The sequence below is a fragment of the Meles meles genome, chromosome 15, assembly GCF_922984935.1.
Source record: "Meles meles chromosome 15, mMelMel3.1 paternal haplotype, whole genome shotgun sequence".
NCBI lineage: Eukaryota > Metazoa > Chordata > Mammalia > Carnivora > Mustelidae > Meles > Meles meles.
In genome coordinates, this window is record NC_060080.1 from 69,798,743 (window position 1) to 69,813,912 (window position 15,170).

Below are 15,170 nucleotides of genomic sequence, written 5' to 3' on the forward strand. Positions count from 1 at the left end.
CTCCAGAATAGATCACATCCTGGGTCACAAATCAGGTCTCAACCGGTATCAAAAGATTAGGATCATTCCCTGCATATTTTCAGACCACAATGCTCTGAAGCTAGAACTCAATCACAAGAGGAAAGCTGGAAAGAACCCAAATACATGGAGACTAAACAGCATCCTTCTAAAGAATGAATGGGTTAACCAGGAAATTAAAGAAGAATTGAAAAAATTCATGGAAACAAATGATAATGAAAACACAACAGTTCAAAATCTGTGGGACACAGCAAAGGCAGTCCTGAGAGGAAAATATATAGCGGTACAAGCCTTTCTCAAGAAACAAGAAAGGTCTCAAGTACACAACCTAACCCTACACGTAAAGGAGCTGGAGAAAGAACAAGAAAGAAACCCTAAACCCAGCAGGAGAAGAGAAATCATAAAGATCAGAGCAGAAATCAATGAAATAGAAACCAAAAAAACAATAGAAAAAATCAATGAAACTAGGAGCTGGTTCTTTGAAAGAATCAATAAGATTGATAAACCCTTGGCCAGACTCATCAAAAAGAAAAGAGAAAGGACCCAAATAAATAAAATCATGAATGAAAGAGGAGAGATCACAACGAACACCAAAGAAATACAGACAATTATAAGAACATACTATGAGCAACTCTACGCCAACAAATTTGACAATCTGGAAGAAATGGATGCATTCCTAGAGACATATAAACTACCACAACTGAACCAGGAAGAAATAGAAAACCTGAACAGGCCCATAACCAGTAAGGAGATTGAAACAGTCATCAAAACTCTCCAAACAAACAAAAGCCCAGGGCCAGACGGCTTCCCAGGGGAATTCTACTAAATATTTAAAGAAGAACTCATTCCTATTCTCCTGAAACTGTTCCAAAAAATAGAAATGGAAGGAAAACTTCCAAACTCATTTTATGAGGCCAGCATCACCTTGATCCCAAAACCAGACAAGGATCCCACCAAAAAAGAGAACTACAGACCAATATCCTTGATGAACACAGACGCAAAAATTCTCACCAAAATACTAGCCAATAGGATTCAACAGTACATTAAAAGGATTATTCACCACGATCAAGTGGGATGTATTCCAGGGCTGCAGGGTTGGTTCAACATCCGCAAATCAATCAATGTGATACAACACATTAATAAAAGAAAGAACAAGAACCATATGATACTCTCCATAGATGCTGAAAAAGCATTTGACAAAGTACAGCATCCCTTCCTGATCAAAACTCTTCAAAGTGTAGGGATAGAGGGCACATACCTCAATATTATCAAAGCCATCTATGAAAAACCCACCGCAAATATCATTCTCAATGGAGAAAAACTGAAAGCTTTTCCGTTAAGGTCAGGAACACGGCAGGGATGTCCATTATCACCACTGCTATTCAACATAGTACTAGAAGTCCTAGCCTCAGCAATCAGACAACAAAAAGAAATTAAAGGCATCCAAATTGGTAAAGAAGAAGTCAAACTATCACTCTTCGCAGATGATATGATACTATATGTGGAAAACCCAAAAGACTCCACTCCAAAACTGCTAGAACTTGTTCAGGAATTCAGTAAAGTGTCAGGATATAAAATCAATGCACAGAAATCAGTTGCATTTCTCTACACCAACAAAAGACAGAAGAAAGAGAAATTAAGGAGTCAATCCCATTTACAATTGTACCCAAAACTATAAGATACCTAGGAATAAACCTAACCAAAGAGACTAAGAATCTATACACAGAAAATTATAAAGTACTCATGAAAGAAATTGAGGAAGACACAAAAAATGGAAAAATGTTCCATGCTCCTGGATTGGAAGAATAAATATTGTGAAAATGTCTATGCTACCTAAAGCAATCTACACATTTAATGCAATCCCTATCAAAATACCATCCATTTTTTTCAAAGAAATGGAACAAATAATCCTAAAATTTATATGGAACCAGAAAAGACCTCGAATAGCCAAAGGAATAGTGAAGAACAAAGCCAAAGTTGGTGGCATTACAATTCCGGACTTCAAGCTCTATTACAAAGCTGTCATCATCAAGACAGCATGGTACTGGCACAAAAACAGACACATAGATCAGTGGAACAGAATAGAGAGCCCAGAAATCGACCCTCAACTCTATGGTCAACTAATCTTCGACAAAGCAGGAAAGAATGTCCAATGGAAAAAAGACAGCCTCTTCAATAAATGGTGCTGGGAAAATTGGACAGCCACATGCAGAAAAATGAAATTGGACCACTTCCTTACACCACACACGAAAATAGACTCCAAATGGATGAAGGACCTCAATGTGAGAAAGGAATCCATCCAAATCCTTGAGGAGAATGCAGGCAGCAACCTCTTCGACCTCAGCCGTAGCAACATCTTCCTAGGAACAACGGCAAAGGCAAGGGTAGCAAGGGCAAAAATGAACTGTTGGGATTTCATCAAGATCAAAAGCTTTTGCACAGCAAAGGAAACAGTTCACAAAACCAAAAGACAACTGACAGAATGGGAGAAGATATTTGCAAACGACATATCAGATAAATGGCTAGTATCCAAAATCTATAAGGAACTTAGCAAACTCAACACCCAAAGAACAAACAATCCAATCAAGAAATGGGCAGAGGACATGAACAGACATTTCTGCAAAGAAGACATCCAGATGGCCAACAGACACATGAAAAAGTGCTCCACGTCACTCGCCATCAGGGAAATACAAATCAAAACCACAATGAGATATCACCTCACACCAGTCAGAATGGCTAAAATTAACAAGTCAGGAAATGACAGATGCTGGCGAGGATGCGGAGAAAGGGGAACCCTCCTCCACTGTTGGTGGGAATGCAAGCTGGTGCAACCACTCTGGAAAACAGCATGGAGGTTCCTCAAAATGTTGAAAATAGAACTACCCTATGACCCAGCAATTGCACTACTGGGTATTTACCCTAAAGATACAAACATAGTGATCCGAAGGGGCACGTGTACCCGAATGTTTATAGCAGCAATGTCTACAATAGCCAGACTATGGAAAGAACCTAGATGTCCATCAACAGATGAATGGATAAAGAAGAGGTGGTATATATACACAATGGAATACTATGCAGCCATCAAAAGAAATGAAATCTTGCCATTTGCGACGACGTGGATGGAACTAGAGCGTATCATGCTTAGTGAAATAAGTCAATCGGAGAAAGACAACTATCATATGATCTCCCTGATATGAGGACATGGAGAAGCAACATGGGGGGGTAGGAGATAGGAGAAGAATAAATGAAACAAGATGGGTTTGGGAGGGAGACAAACCATAAATGACTCTTAATCTCACAAAACAAACTGGGGGTTGCTGCGGGGAGGTGGGATTGGGGGAGGGGGAGCGGGCTATGGACATTGGGGAGGGGAAGCGCACCATAAGAGACTATGGACTCTGAAAAACAACCTGAGGGTTTTGAAGGGTCAGGGGTGGGAGGTTGGGGCAACCTGAGGGTTTTGAAGGGTCAGGGGTGGGAGGTTGGGGGAACAGGTGGTGGGTAATGGAGAGGGCACGTTTTGCATGGAGCACTGGGTGTTGTGCAAAAAGAATGAATACTGTTACGCTGAAAAAAATAAAATGAGAAAAAAAAAAAAAAGAAATCCGATGACATACTGTATGATGACTAACATAAAAGAGAAGAAAGAATCATCAGAAAAAGACATTTACAAATATAAGAATATTATAAATATGTGTCATAGATTCAAGAAGGTTAAAAAGTAGAGAATTTTCTAAATTTGGTTAAAACTTTATACATCCAAGAAGCTAAACAAAACCCAATCAGAATAAACATAAGGAAAACAATACCAGAACATTAAAAAATCAAAATGTTAAAGTCAATTACAAGACGGAATCCATCAAAATCTTAGAGGATAACAGAAGCAGTAATCTTTTTTACATCAGCCATAGCAAATTCTTACTAGATACATCTTGTGAGGCAAAGAAATTAAAAGCAAAAATAAACTACTGGGACTTCATCAAGATAAAAAGGTTCTGCACAGTGAAGGAAATAATCGACAAAACTACAAGGCAAACTTTGAAATGGGAGAAGGTATTTGCAAATGACATATCTAATAAAAGGTTAGTAGCCAAAATCTATAAAGAACTTATCAATGTCAACACCCAAAAAACCAATAATACAGTTAAAAAAAATGGGCAGAAGACATAAATATAGATTTTTCCAAAGAAGACATACAGATGGGGCGCCTGGGTGGCTCAGTGGTTTAAAGCCTCTGCCTTTGGCTCGGGTCATGATCCTGGGGTGCTGGGATCAAGCCCCGCATCCGGCTCTCTGCACAGCAGGGAGTCTGCTTCCCTTCCTCTCTCTCTCTCTGCCTGCCTCTCTGCCTACTTGTGATCTCTGTCTGTCAAATAAATAAATAAATAATCTTAAAAAAAAGAAGACATACAGATGGTCAACAGACACATGAAACGATATTCAATATTACTCATCATCATGGAAATACAAATCAAAACTATAATGATATATCACCTCACACCTGTCAAAATAGCTAAAATTAAAACACAGGAAACAACAAATGTTGGCAAGGATGTGGAGAAAGGGGAGCCCTCTTACACTGTTGGTGAGGATGCAAACTGGTGCAGCCATTCTGGAAAACAATATAGAAGTTCCTCAGAAAGTTAAAAATAGAACAGTCCTATGATCTAGCAATTGCACCACTAGATATTTGCCCAAAGGATACAAAAATATTGATTTGAAGGGATACAGCAGCATTATCAACAATAGCCAGACTATGGAAAAAACCCAAGTGTCCATCAACTGGCAAAAGGATAAAGAAGAAGTGGTACACACACACACACACACACACACACACTGGAATATTACTCAGCCAAAAAAAGACTGAAATCTTACCATTTGCAATGACATGGATGGAGCAACAGAGTATTATGCTAAGCAAAATAAGTCAGGGAAAGACAAACACCATATGATTTCACTCATATGTAGAATTTAAGAAATAAAACAGGTGAACATGGGGAAAGAAAAAAACACAGAGGCAAACTATAAAGCAGACTCTTAACTATAGAGAACAAACTGAGGGTTGCTGGAGAGGAGGTATGTATGGGAATGGGTTAAATGGGTGATGGGCATTTAGGAGGGCACTTGTCGTGATGAGCACTGGGTGTTGTATACAAGTGATGAATCACTAAATCCTACACATGAAACTGATGTTACACCATATGTTGAGTAACTGGAATTTAAGCAAAAACTTGGAAGAAAAAAAATAATGTCACTGATGAAAAGAAAAATCTTAAAATCAGCCTGAGGTTAAAAAAAAGAAGAAGAAGAAGAAGAAGAGCACCAGGGTGGTTCAATCAGTTGAGCATCTGGCTCTTGTTTTGGCTCAGGTTATGATCTCAGGGCCATGAGATCAAGCCCCATGTCAGGGTTATGCTCAGCAGGGAGTCTGCTGGAGATTCTCTCTCTCCCTCTGCCCTTTCCTCCACTCACACTGTCTTCTCTCTCTCAAATAAATAAATCTTAAAAAAAATACTAAAAATCAAAAGACCTATTATATATAAAGAAACAAAGTTAAATGTGAAAAATCCTTTTCAAAATTTATACAAGTTAGAAGAAACTGTAATGATACCATTAAAGTACCAGTAAGGGGGAAATATTTTTGAACTTGGCTGGTTAAAAACAAAAACAAAAAACCCCAAACACTTCCAAAAATAAAAGTGAAAGAAAAATTTATTCAAATAAAATCTGAGGGATCTCATCACTAGCAGATTGGAAGTATAAGAAATGTGAAGGAAATTCTTTAGACAAAAGAAAAATGGTATCAGGTAACAATTTAAAAAATGCAAGTGAAAGACTAGGGTCAGAAATTATAATTGTATAATAAATATATTTATTTAAATTCCTTTAAAAATAATTTATTAGAAATAGTTGATTATATGAACAAAAACAATAAAAATATATTGTGTAGTCTCTAACACACATAGAAATACAAATAACATCAAAAATACAGAAGGGGTGAAATGGATGTAAGTCTTGTTGTTTACATTTTATAGATAGGCAGTAACGTTATATTTAAAGGTAGACTGTAATAAGTTGAAGATGTATATTGTGAACTCTCAAGCTTTGTATCAAGCAAGAGTGATAAGACAACAGAAATGAAAAAGTTGAATTGTAAAAGTATATGACTAATCAAAAAAAAAAAAGGGCAGGAGAAGAAGAGGAAAAAAGGAGCAGAGAACAAAAGAACAAATAGAAAACAAATAGGAGGACGTTAGGTTTAAAGCCTATTATTATTCAACCTAATTGAAATGATCTAAAACTCCAATTTACTGACATAGATCAAGTTAAATAAAGAGCAATAAACAACTGTTGTGGTATATAAGAAACCCATATTAAATATAAATAAAACCAGTAGGTTAAAAGTAGAATGTTTTAAAAGATGTATCATAAAAACACTAGGCAAAGAAAACTGGGTGAAATATAGTAATACCAGACAAAGTAGATTTCTGAGCTGAGGATATTACTTTAGAAAAGAGAAATATTTTATGCTGATAGAGGGGTCAAATCAGCAAGAGAATAGCAATCTTAAATGTGAATGCTTCCAAATCTACAGGGCAAAGAGATACTACTGAAAGGAGAAATATACAAATATAGTTGGACATAGTTATTTTTTTCTCAGTAATTAATAAAACAAGTACTAAAAAGAATAAAGAGGATTTGAATAACACTATTAACCACTTTCCCCCTCAAACAACTACAAAATAACAAAATAGCAAATTAAATCCAGCTGTATAAAAGAAGAATAAAACGTAACCAAATATGGTTGGTATCTGAAAATCAACAAATGTATTGCATCATACTCACAGGAAGGAAAAAAAAAAGAAAAAAGTGTACTACTATCTTAATAGAGGCAGGAGAATTATTTCACAAGACTCAAAACTCATTATTAAAAACTTCAGCAAAGTAGGTCTAGAAGCTAATAACCCTCAATATGATAAAATGTATCTTTGAAAAAGAATTGCACCTAACATCAAACTTCATGATGAAAACTTACTTTATCCCAAAGTAATTGACTTGATAAAGTTGTTGAAAATATTTTACATGCCTTGTGATATAAAATTGCCATCTCCAATTTACTTGGACATAATTAAAGTTCCACTGGGTCATTTCTCCCGAAGGAATCTCCCGAAGGAGCCCCTTAGGAAATGACTCAGCGTGAAAGAGAGTATTGGCACAGAAGTTTGTCCTCATCGTTTAACAACACAATATAATTAAACTGATAAAGTGAGGTCAACCCCTATAGATTTTATTCATCTTATCCAGTAGTTAAACCCCTGAAAAATCCTGCCTTCCTCTGGCTACTGAGTCCTAAAATGAAAGGCAAGAACAATAACAACAAAGGATTTAGTAAATGCTAATCAAAAGATTATAGCTTATTTTCCATGAGACAATGAAGACTCAAATATAAGTGGCACAGATTTCAACAGTTCAGCAGATAGAGAAAATCCTGTTAGTGTTGTTGAAAGTAATAAGGGCGTGGTCTTGATGTTGACAATGGCAACTGTGATGTCAGGGGGTTTCTCACTCTAAGGCCAGTTCATCCCCTCCTCTTCTTCCATGTCACCATTACTGCTGCTATCCTCAGCAGTGCATTATCAGCGTCAGACTTTCATTAGAGAGCTGATCAGTGAATGAAAATTATTCACTATTCGCAATTACCGTTTTGTGTAAACACGGAAAAATCTATTGGTAGTGAGCTCTTTTATTTCAGGAAGCATTGTGAAAGATGCTTATAGAAGCTTTCATAAATGCTCTCATGATTTTCCTGTACTCCTTATTTTTTCAGTAAATTCTTCAATCACTTATACTTTTATCATAAAATTTTGGGGAATCTAATGACAGATGTTGGAACATTCTGACTTATCTGTTTATACCTTATCACTAAGAAGCCACTAGTTACAAATAAACAGCTTCTCATACTATTTTTTTCAACTTCTCAGGGGTGATCAGAAAAGTTAAAATTACATCATTTTTTTCAGCTTTATTGAGCTATAATTTTTAAACCATATTATTGGAGAATAGTTATGTAAAGTTATATTAGTTTCAGGTGAACAACATAGTGATTTGACAATTCAATATATTACTTGATGCTCATCATGATAAGTGTAGTCAACATCTGTCATCATACTATATTATTACAATATTACTGATTATTTTTCTGTACTTTTAATCTCCATTCCTTATTTATTTTATAAGTGCAAATTTGTACCTCTTAATTCTCTTCACCTATTTTATCCATCATTCCACTGAACTCCCCTCTGGCAACCAGTTTGTTCTCTGTATTTGGGAGTCCGGTTTTTTGTTTGTTCATCTGTTTTGTTTTTTAGATTCCCCATATAAAATAAAGCATATGGTGTTTGTTTTTCTCTGTCTGATTTATTGCACTTAGTATAATACCCTCTAGGACCATCCATATTGTCACAAATGGCAAGATTTTATTCCTTTATATGGCTGACTATTACTCCATTTTATACATATGCACCACATCATCTTTATACATTCAGCTATCAATGCACACTTTGGTCGCTTCCATATCTTGGTTTTGTAAATGATGCTACAGTAAACATAGGAGTGCATGTATCTTTTCAAATTAGTGTTTTTGCTTTCTTTGGGAAAATACCCAGTAGTGGGATTACTGGATTATTTAGCATTTCTATTTTTAATTTTTTGAGGAACTTTCATACTATTTTTCATAGTGGCTATACCAGTTTGCGTTCCTATCAATAGTACACGAGGATTCCCTTTTCTCCACATGCTCGTCAACACATGTTATTTATCGTTTTGAATATTGCAATTTTGACTGGTGTGAGGTGATATCACTGTGGTTTGATTTGCATTTCCCTGGTTAGTGATGTTGAGCATCTTGTCTCTGTCTTTTGGCTATTTCTATGTCTTCTTTAGAAAAATGTTTATTAGTTCTTCTAGCCATTTTTAAATAAGATTGATTGCTTTTTTTCTTCTTTTTTTGGTGTTGAGTTGTATAAGTTCTTTATATAGATTGGATATTAAGCCATTATCAGATATATCATTTGAAAATATCTTCTATTCCATAGGTTGCCTTTTCATTATGATGATGTATCCCTTTGCTGTGCAAAAACTTCTTATTTTGGTATAGTCCCAATAGTTTATTTTTGCTGTTGTGTCTCTTGCCTGAGGAGACATTTCCATAAATACACTGCTGTGGCTGATGTCTAAGAGATTACTGCCTATGTTTTCTTTTAGTAGTTTTATGGTTTCAGGTCTCACATTTACATCTTTAGTTCATTTCAAGTTTATTTTTGTGTATGGAATTTAAAAAATGATCCAGTTTCATTCTTCGGCATGTAGCTGTCCAGTTTTCCCAACACCATTTGTTGAAAAACATGAATTAGTGTAGAAAAAAAAAAAGAAACCATCCTAACCTTTGTTAATCCCTGTGAACATCATTTTCTTAGAGCATGTACAGAAATTGAGTACACAATGTGGACCTGACTCATTAAGAAATGATTGAATGATGCCCATATGCTCTGTTTAGAAATATAGTAACATATTTAATTTTTTAATTCATTGAGGGCTTCTGTAATCCAATTGCATTTAAATGCAATTTAGATAAAATTTACTTATTCAGAAATATCTGCTATCCCTTGTCTCCCTCACCTGCATAATATAATTCTCCAAGAGTTCTTTACTAGTAAGATTTCACTGTAATTTGATAAGAAGATGCTTTTGTATGGTGAGGTAGTTAGCTAAAAACTAAATAATATCAGTGAGTAATTCACAAAATGTATATTGCATGTGTAGATAATTGGGATAATAAATATCATTATTATAAATAAATGTCCTTATGGACATATTAACTTCTACCCTGAGGAAGCATGAGGTTTTTTTGTTTTTCTTTTTTAACTTGTTTGCAAATTCTCAGGAACATAATGAACATTAATTGATATGTTTCCATGAAAATATATTCTATGTAATAAGAGAACAAAATTTCTTTCTCCCCTTCAATACATTTTATGATAGATTTCACATATTTATGTTAAATGTATCACAAAAGAACTTAAAGTGTAATCTTTCTCCTTGGATGTATTTTTATAAGATCAGAGAAAGACAAAAGAAGGCAAAACTTTTGATTTGGCATTTTAGTCATGTTAAATGGGATGCTGTCTATACAAAATATGAAAGAAAAAAATCATAACAGTAGAGATTTGTGCACTGTTGGTCCTATTCTGACTTCCAGAGAGGTGACTCAGCCTTGTACAAGTGAAGATCCACTCCACTGTTGAATAGAGTCACAAGGATCTCAAAATTGCAAGATATATTTAGCCTCATGAAAGGACTGTGTTGAACTCTATGTGGTCTCAGGGCTTGGTGGTAACAGGAAAACACCAGGGAGTAGATTTAGGAAAGCTGTCCTGAGGTCTGCACTAAGAGACTACAGCAAACAAAATAGAAACAGATGGGCAGCATCCTCAGTGCCAAGCGATATGGGGATTCTACAGATCATCACCTGGTCTCTCTTGCTCACTCGCTCGCTCTCTCTCATACACACACACGCACACACAGCTCTCTCAGCATGAGAGCTGCTTTATTAAAAGCTGATAAGTGTCTTGGTGAAAGAAAAACAAGAACCATAGATATTGTGATTGCAGGAGCATATTAAAGAGGCAAGGGAATAGTCAAATTGATGTACTCGTTGTAATTATGTTTTCAGTACCTTCTGCCATCAGCCAGTACGCTCTCCAAATTTTCTAGAGATATGCATGTGCACATTTTCTGGGGTTTGAAAGATAATTATATTGTTTCTGATTTATATTGATCAGGCTAAGAAAAACATTGCATAATTTAAAAAAACCCAAACGTTTAGAATAGATAAATGACAAAGAAAGTATTTGTATATATGATCTGTGTAGGACCCTCCAAGGGGACAGAAGATTTTCTAGTTTGGAAGCAATATCCTGGAAAATTCTGTATAAGATAATTTCATAATTCTTCTCTAAGAATAGGAGGGGAAAAGCAAAAAATTATAGATGTTAGGTGTTGAAAACTATAATTTGGTTCACTAAAACACCTGCCTCACCTCACAACATTGGTTTAAAGAGTGTGACTGGTAAAACTGCCAACTCTAAGTCACTGACACCTAAAGGACAACTTCAAAGGGATCCTGTTGAATAATGTATCAATCTGTTGTGTTCCACCAAAAATACCCAATGATTTTCTTAGAAAAGCATTTCGAAATGCCCAGGAAGGATTCAATGGGCTTGTCATGACTAGATAGTCCTCAGGCTACCTATCAAATAAGAGATAGAAATTAAATATCAACTATCACAGCTTGAGTGTGACACAGTGACTTCAGTTTTCTCCATCTCCAGATTATGGGGGAAAACAGCAGAAGATTTTGGGAAAAGACTATAATCTGTTCACAAAAAGCATAATGAGGATGTCACTTTTTTCCTTTTTTTAGTTAGGAAAATTATGGCGTTAATTTAATGACTCCTAAAAAAAAAAGAGAAAGTCATATATATCAGTAAGACAAGCTTATTAAGGATCTAAGACGGTTTGAATGTGGTTACAGGAAATAGAGCATAGAGTTAGGGGTGGCATGGGGAGTATAAGAAGTGGTTTAATATTTTCTATGTGTATTGAGGCTGAGCACACAGGTTGAGGTCCTTACACTCAGCTGAACAGCCAAGTCTCCATAATTTCTCTACCTAAATACTCCTACTGTCAGGGGAAAAAAATCATTCACCAGGTCAGGGATAAGGCTTCAAATGAGTATTTTATGACTAAATCCTTAGGTAACTCTGACGTTCAGTCAGGTTCTTCATAGGATAAAAGCTTGTATTAGGAAAAAAAAATCAAGATTTCTCTTCAGTTTATGGTCTGGTCCCTTGTTCTTCTGAGATAATCCTTATAATGGCCAAGTGGTAGAACAGTCTGGGGAATTCTGACACCATGAGCCAATTGCGACACGAATACCTGTTCATCCCCACTCTTAACCAAACTTATTTTCTCTGGCTGTATAAAGACTGTCACAAAAGAAATGCACTCATATCATATAGATTTTGAAACTTAGGAGATATCTAGGAAAATTATTTCATCTCTGTATTAATGATACTTTATTAAAATTTAAAGGGTAGGTTCAAAATAAAGTTATAATACCAAAAGATAAATAGAACTAAATAAACTTTAGACTAACTGGGAAGTTTTTAATTAGCTATAAATACAAAGATGCTTTTGTGCCTTTCTTGGTACCGATCTTAACATTTAAAATATATCTAGACTTTTTGAGTGGTGCCTGAACACAAATAAGAAAAGAGAGAATATAGGGTAATAACAGATGAGAATGATGGGGAGACATGAAATGGTTCAGCCAAATGAGGCCAGAGGAGTCCTGACTTCTGTTGAGACCATGAGTCAGTATAGAGAGGCCTGTAGTGCAAAACGGGAATGGATCTGGTGCATTTAAAAAGAAACAAAAATCCATTTCACATATTAGGGGAGAACATCCCTCTCTGACTCTTCTGGTTTCCATGAGGTGGGCAATTCAGTCTAAATCTGGCTCTCAGCTTTAGGAATCCTATTCCAATGCCAGATTTATTCAGTAATAGAGTTTATATTTGCTTCTCCATCTGCCCACTACGTTGTCCCTCAATTGCTTCCAAACGTGGGAAGGAAAACAGAAAGAAAAAAACATTGCAAAATAGTTTTACTAAAAGTCTATTTTTGTATGAAAGCAAAAGCAGAAAGCCAAGTCACTTTGAGAACAATAAACCAGGATACAAATTCATGGCTTTTCTTTAATTAATGATTCAAGCACCTTTTCATAATTTGTTGGCTAAGCTTGATGCTTAGGGGCTACAAATAAATACTAGTTGTCATCACCTGAAGAGAGACCTTGTTTTTCTTCTCTACACCACTTCGTGTTGATTTCTCTGTCCATCATGACTTTCCTTCCAGAATCGAATCCATCTCTATTGTCCTACATTAAATATCCAAGTATTCACAAAAACTTCCCTAATCCCCTCCCCTCAGCAGCAGATACATTCTTGCACAAAAACCTCATTTAACTTTTGTTATTTCTTTCCTAACCCACTCTGTATTTTTATTTGTCTGTACAGGGTTGTCCTTACTATTAAAGTTTTTTCTCCTACTATTAGAGTATTTTGAAGGAAATAACCAAACCCTAGTGAATTTTATAATCTCCAAGGTTAATCATCACAGATAACTGGACTCGAAACAGGTATCGGACTTAATCGAATGTATACGATCTAGATTCGTCACATGATAGAATAATGATGTTTTAGGGAGGGTAATGTGATAGTGAAACAGAGTGTCTTTAAGGGAGAAAAAATGAGAACATTGCTTCAAACAGTGCCAGACTCATCTGAAAAAATACTTTGTCAAAAACATTTATGACCAATATTTTTACCTATTTTAGGGGAAGTTTCAGATGTAAATGTCTTCCATTCTGCATTTTGTAGAGTGTAGCTGATTTGTTTCTAGTCACATCCTGCCTTTTCCTATAGTCATCGAATTCTCCCAGAAATATCGTCTGATAATAAATCATACTGTGTATATAAAGATATCCAAATAGACAAGTTTCTGGAGTTATACAAACCTAAAATGATGATTATGATAGTTATATTAGCAATGACAAACATACACCAATCTTTTTTTCCTAATATATGCCAGTTTTTTTCCTGTTGAAATACTTAAGAATGGCATAAGAAGCAATACTTAAAATTAACATCTCACAAAAAATAATATAAAAGTTAAAAGTTCTCGGGGCACCTGGGTGACTCAGTGGGTTAAACCTCTGCCTTCGGCTCAGGTCATGATCTCAGGGTCCTGGGATCGAGTCCCGCATCGGGCTCTCTGCTCCGTGGGGAGCCTGCTTCCTCCTCTCTCTCTGCCTGCCTCTCTGCCTACTTGTGATCTCTCTCTCTGTCAAAAAATAAATAAAATCTTTTAAAAAAAGTCAAAAGTTCTAAGATAAAGAAAATCAGTTATTTAATTTAGAATATACCCAACCTGACCATTGCTTGTGTGACCTGAGAAATCAGCTGACCTAAAAATAGACAGACAATACATAAACACATTTATCTGTTCAGTTAATGCTCTTGTTTTTCACTGATATTTAAATTATTTATTTCTGTAATTATGTATTTCAGTTGGGGGAGCTCTCTTCACGTAGAAGTTTGAGTACTCTAAATCTGGGAAATGAGAATTAAGAAAATTGTTCAATGACAGGAGGATTGCCACAGTGATCCAAGATTAATGTTAACATCTTTCCTATTCTATCAGGGTCCACATGTGGCATTTTAGTATTCACTACTTTTCTCTTCATTTTTTTCCCTCTTTAGAAGGAGCCAAGTATCTGTTTCCTATAGTTGTTTGGGCATGCGTCAGATGCCTTATCATTAGACATACACGCAAATTAGATAAGGCATTTCATCCTCAACCATCAGATCCATTCTCAAGCTTTGGTCATAGCAGAGAATACCAGTACGGCTGGCATTAGGACATAAATTTATCTACTTGCACAAAATCTAACTGTTCTGATTTTTCATCTGACAACATCATGGACAGAGCTCCTCAAGCAAATTCAAAGGACATAGGTTTGAATATTGGTCTTTGGCTAAGGGTTTGGCCTCAGTTGTTTTTGTTTTGTTTTGTTTTGTTTTGTTTTGTTTTGTTTTTTAGTCTTTCCTGTCCCCAGTTAGTATTTTTTACTGAAACCACAGTCATTTGGGCTGGGGGAATACAATTCCTACTCTTAAGAACAGCAGTGGGTTGCCTAGACAAAGTATATCTTTCTTCCTAAAAGAAGAAGAGGAAAGGAAATCATCCACTCATGAATTCTTTAATTTATCCTATAAAGTTAATGGAAATAGCAAACAAAAATGAAAGGAAATATGCTGTACAATGTTAGTAGCATAAAAAGATTGTTTCACCCTTAGCTGAGTTGCGGAAGAGGAGAGAAAAACACTTAGACAATTAGACAAAAGGCTTGGAGGCAATGCCAGAGCCACAGGATGACAGAGGTTCTCCCTGCAAAGAAGACTTTGCTCCAAAATATAGTACCCAGTGATTCGATATGAACTTAGCCATGAGTCCCAAAGCTATGACAT